The sequence below is a fragment of the Cucurbita maxima genome, unplaced genomic scaffold (assembly GCF_002738345.1).
Source record: "Cucurbita maxima cultivar Rimu unplaced genomic scaffold, Cmax_1.0 Cma_Scf00076, whole genome shotgun sequence".
NCBI lineage: Eukaryota > Viridiplantae > Streptophyta > Magnoliopsida > Cucurbitales > Cucurbitaceae > Cucurbita > Cucurbita maxima.
Window position 1 is genome coordinate 198,403 of NW_019272092.1, and position 5,670 is coordinate 204,072.

Genomic DNA, 5,670 nt, shown 5'->3' on the forward strand with positions numbered 1-5,670 from the left:
GTTCATCGACAACTCGATTCACATGAGTTACCACTAACATAGATATTTTGCTTCGAAAATCGGTCATACAACAAAAAATTTCATACATGACAAGTAAAACATGTGAATCAAGTATATTTTACCACACAAAATATCAAAGTAAGTTATCAGCAACAAAAGCACATGTACTTAAAACCGACTCAAAAAAAGGTTCCTTATTGTCTCGAGCCTGGTGGTCTCCTCCTCGATTGGCCTACAACTTCATATTTGGCAAAAAAAGTTAAAATAATCTTTATAAGTAATTAATTTACTCAATAGATAGCTAACATGTCATTCACAAGTTTATTACTTATCTTTCTAGTTGTTCTTAAATTTTATTCTCCATTAATTCCTAGTTTCTTTTACTCGGATCATTTGTAAGTTAGTAAGGTTGTAACGACCTAAAATTTTCTACTTAATTTAAGGTCGCTACCGTATACGTACCATAAACATTGAATGCGGAAGACTTCATTAAAATTTCATAAAACATAACCTTTATCTTAAAACACAGTCATGAACTTACGTGTTTCCAAAACATCTTTAAAACGACACCACAAAAGACTAAATAAAATAAATAAGAGTTTAAGTTAGAAACAACCTAGTCTAGCCCAAGTCTAAGAAAACAAATACCATTACCCTATACATGTTCCATGGTCGAGAGTTGCGATGCCGTTGTCAGCCGTACGAAAAATGTAGTAGCACATGGCTTGAGTATTTAAAGAAATACTCAGTAAGTGACCACACTATTGGGGATAAATGCAACAATCACATGCAATGAAATGATGGGACCTATCTTTGGTTTCGTTTCGCTTTCCCTACAGTGTTGTCCTAACGGGTAATCGTGGACGTGTACCACATACTCTACACACAGCCCATACGTGCGAGTATTGGCTCACCAGCTAGTTCGCACACCGCTGGGCCAATTTCCTTATCTGGTGGGCATACTCTGGGAGCCCCTTATGTCGGGACCCGTTAAAACTAGTAACCGTCACGGCAGCGCTATGCAAGCATAACGATCGTTGTCCTGCCATTGGATGTACGCGTCCTACCCTCGTGATGGGATAAGGGTATCCCCCCAGATGCATGAACACACATAATGCATGAGGTCCCCCTACTTCTACATTTATCATTAATGAACATAACCCCCCCTATCACGTTCCATGCTTCATGTCATTCTCATTTTCAATTTACATTTCATACATATTCCTATCGGGGTTATGATTCCAGACAGTTTATCGTGTTTCACATCATACAATTCTTGCTATTTACATTCAAATATAAGTGACCTAACATAACGTTTTATGTTTTTAACATAACATTTCATCATATACACATCATACCATGACATATTGCATCACAATATATCATATCATAAACAAGTCATAACGTAAATCGTAGTCATATAGTTTCCTAACTTATCATAGCCTTAACGTTCTTATACCTATCACAGACGTATCATTACGTGAACGTACCTCAGTCATATCATCACAAGAACGTAACCTAACGCTATCGTTCTATCAATCCTAACACTATTGTTCTATCAATCTATCACAAACCTATCCCTCTCTACCCATAGCCTAATAGAATTCTTCCATCAATCTCTCTTATCCATATCACTTCGGTATGTAACCTAACCTTAATGTTTCATGAATGTATTTGACTCCTATCGTTACATTTCGTTTTGTGCATCCTTATCGTATCCTATCTCAAACATATCATTGAACACATCGTACCATAATTATTATCAAACAATTCACATATTACAACATATACATAACAAATAAGAAGCATATCGATCCACAGACAATTCACACATATCAGTATATATGACACGTACATAACCACGGAGCACGTGTCAACATCAAATATAACCATGCCGATAGTAAGGTCACTTACCTGGTTGGCTTAGGTTGATGTTCTGTCGTTATCCTTAATGAAAGTCCATTGAAAACCAAGTCAACCTGTGTGAGTCCATGACATCAGTTTCAAGTTTGAATTTCTACACAATTGTTTCACTAATTTATGTTGATCTATGTGTTATACTTCGTGCGAAAGTTAGAGTCTTTGCTTAAGTTAGGTCTTGAAATATTTATATATGTTTCCAAATATTCTATTTTCTCTTACCGTGTTTAATACCCTTTAACATTTAATTTCGATTATATTCACAATCTTCCTTCCCTGTCTCTTACTGTGTTTCCCTTCTTTTTATTATCTCTCTCTGTTTATGATGACTTTTAATATCATTAAATAAAATAAAAGGAAAACTACTAACCTCTTCAAATGCAATATCTCTTTCTAGCAAAATATCTCTTACTACCAAAACTAAATCTGAACCTTCTTGTGTTTGTTTTTGGAGGAGCAAAGAAATTTTGATATGTTAAATCTGTTTAAACCATTCTTTATATTTTTGTTTGTTACTTTTTCAATTAGGTTAGGAATGGCTTTTAGCCAATTTAATAGATTCTATTTTCTTTCTACTATAGATCATGACGTATCTTTCTAACATAATGACTTATCTTTCTAACAGGTAAATTGAAAAAAAAAACTAAATAATTGGATGAAAGAAAAGGAGATCTGAGATATAACTTACGGAGAAACCTCGAATCTCTCTCTCATATAAATCTTGATCAACTCTATAAACCCATATCCTATCAATTTGATGTGACGCATTTTGTTTTCTCAAATCCAACATGTTTCTGTTTCACGAACTGTTAGGTGTGTTGAGGAGAGATTATTGGGGAGAGTGACCCATGCGAATCTAAGGATAATTTCGAATAAATAGGAGTTCATAGTTAGCTCAGGATTAAGATTGAGTTACCTATGTCATCGAATGAAAAAATCAGTGTCAAAAGTAAACGACATTATAAAGTGAGAGTTGTTTTCTTCATGGTCCGATCTTATGCAATACTCATTGCATAGAACGCCCCCACTCACATGTCTTCACATGTAAAATTTAGTGATCACATTGTTTATATCATATACAAAAGTGGGCCGCATCCATAGTGTCCCCAGAATAAGGTACTCAGTCTTATGTTCAATTTAGGTTTAACACTCAGAGAGCAATATAGGTACTGTCAATATACATCAAACACCTTAAAAGGGATACCTAAAAAAAACCCGGCTCAAAGTTGCATTTACATTTTATTTCAACGATCGGAAGCTACCCCTGAAAATTATTAAAACATTATAACTCAATTCAAGGGTTTTCATCCAACATAAAAGGTTGGACGATAATATTACCTATGAAGTCTCATCGAGAATGCTCGATTAAGACTAAGTAACAATGATAGAAAACTCAAAGATACCCCAAAAATGAACTAGAAAATTATAATTCACTTGAAGGGTTTTGATTTAATAGAAAGGGAAAATTACTATAACATTATAACTCAATTCAAGGGTTTTGATTCAATAGAAAATGATAGATAATATTACCTATGAAATCTCATCGAGAATGCTTGATGATTAGAAATCACGAACCTCCATAATAGTATGATATTGTCCACGTTCAAAAATAAGTTTTAGCTGTTTTACTTATGGTTCCCTAAAAGGAATCACACCAATGGAAATAGTAATTCTTATGTATAACATTAAGCAGTTAGGATGGCCTATTGGCTTGTTGGTTTCATTCCCTTTTTCACACCCTATTGGCTTGTCGAGTGAGCATGATCGTAGTGCCTGAAATGATTCTCACATCAGGTTTGTAGTGAGATTTATTTCATCTATCAGTGCTATTGGAGGTCCATAGCCTAAGGTAGCACAACTTAAGGTGCGTCCGTTCTAGTCACTAAACCTTCACGAGGAGGGATATCTTCACCTCCATCTCTTCCTCTAACTCTAATACAGGGTCGTCTCCATCCTCATTCTCCTCTCTCGTGCCCTTTACGTGGCATGATTCTAAAACCAATATATAATTTTTCTTAAGTCTATATCTCTCTAACATAAATTGCATCTTATCACATATATTCACAACATATGATTTAGCAAACATGACATATTCATAAAAATACAACTAGGTGGAACATAATGCTACCATAAATCATATAGTTAGAGCTCAACATATTTGATACTAAATTACATTCAATATTAGTAAACAAAAAAAGTACGTGCAATTAAAGGCATTTCTTTTTCTTATCTTATACAAGACATACATGACGGTGACAGAACATCGATGGTAAAACCTTGGAACGTGCCAAGCCTATCTCGTAGGTAAGTCTACTGAATCTATAACCTAAAGCTCTGATACCAACGGTAACGACCCTAGATTTATATTAGCCTAAAGTTGCCACCGTCATCATATCCTATGCTCTTATACGAAATTAAGCATTTAAACTTCATCTTAAAATAGTGTCATGGACTTACTCATTTGAAAGCATCTTTCTAAAACAATTAAAACATCAAAGTAAAAATGCCCTATACTAACCTATGCCTAAGAAAATAAAATACTACTATTCTATGCACATGTCATTATCTTTATTTTTGATGTCATCGTCAGCTATATAGGGACGTCTTGCCCTTACCTGAAATAGAAGTAGCACAAGGCTTGAGTATTTTAAGAAATACTCATAAGTGACTCCACTATTGAGGCTAGGGAATGCAAACACATGACTCACACATGCGAGCGTGAATTTTATCTCTCGAAGTTACTCCAAGTGTTGTCAGTTGTTGTTTCCTATTAAAACGTCCATCTCGCTTTGTTAGTAATTTACATTTCTAATTTAATTTAACTTGAACTTCAGAAATAAGTCGTTATACTAACCTTAAATATTTCTATAAAAGTAAAAATAAGCTTCGGAAGGGCAAAAAACATAAAGGTCGGTGTCAAAATGTCAAACAGAGCCGGTGTATGCAACAGTGACCCTATCGCTGAGGGACAATGACATATGAGCAGGTTGCAAAGTGGTTCGAGGCGCAGGTCTTGAATGTTCTTGTGGGCGCACACAGGTCTGTGTAGTGGATCCGTGGGTTGGGCTGTGTTCTGTGTATTTGGGCTTGAATGTGGGTTTTGGGCAAAGCACGTAGGAACTAGACTACTAGACTGATTGTTGGTGGGTATCTAGTTACTAGACCAAACTGGGTATGGGGTTGCTTGACTGGAATAAGGTTGCGGGTATTCGAGTTTGGGTCCGAGCAGGTGGACTTCGTCTTCTCCACCTCTAATTTAGCTTTAAATTCATTTATAGTAGGTAGACTTATTACCATCGCTAGAAGGAGGGTTTGAACCTCCAACCTTGTGGTTAACAGCCACACGCTCTAACCAACTGAGCTATTCCAGCTAATTCTTTGTAATAGCTCAAGCCCACCACATCCTTATAAGGAATGTTTCATTCCCTCTCCAACCAATGTTGGATCTCACAATACACTCTCCTTGGGGGCCCAACGTCCTTGCTGGCACAACGCTTGGTGACTTGCTTTGATAGCTTTCGCAATAGCCCAAACCCACCGCTAACAAATATTGTCCGATTTTGCCCATTACGTATCATCATCAGCCTCACAATTCTAAAATGAGTCTACTAGGGAGAGGTTTCCACACTCTTCTAAGGAATGCTTCGTTCCCATTTCCAAACACTAAAAAATATTGTCCATTTTTTACCTTAACAAATCGTCGTCAGAATCACAGTTTTAAAACACGCTACTAGAGATGTTTACAGACAC

General features: G+C 35.9%; 1 non-coding gene across 1 annotated transcript; it reads right to left on the reverse strand.

Moving 5' to 3' along the window:
- Positions 1-5,217: 5,217 nt before the first annotated feature.
- On the reverse strand, positions 5,218-5,291 carry TRNAN-GUU. Its single transcript has one exon. It is a non-coding gene; the product is annotated as a tRNA-Asn (tRNA).
- Positions 5,292-5,670: the final 379 nt, after the last annotated feature.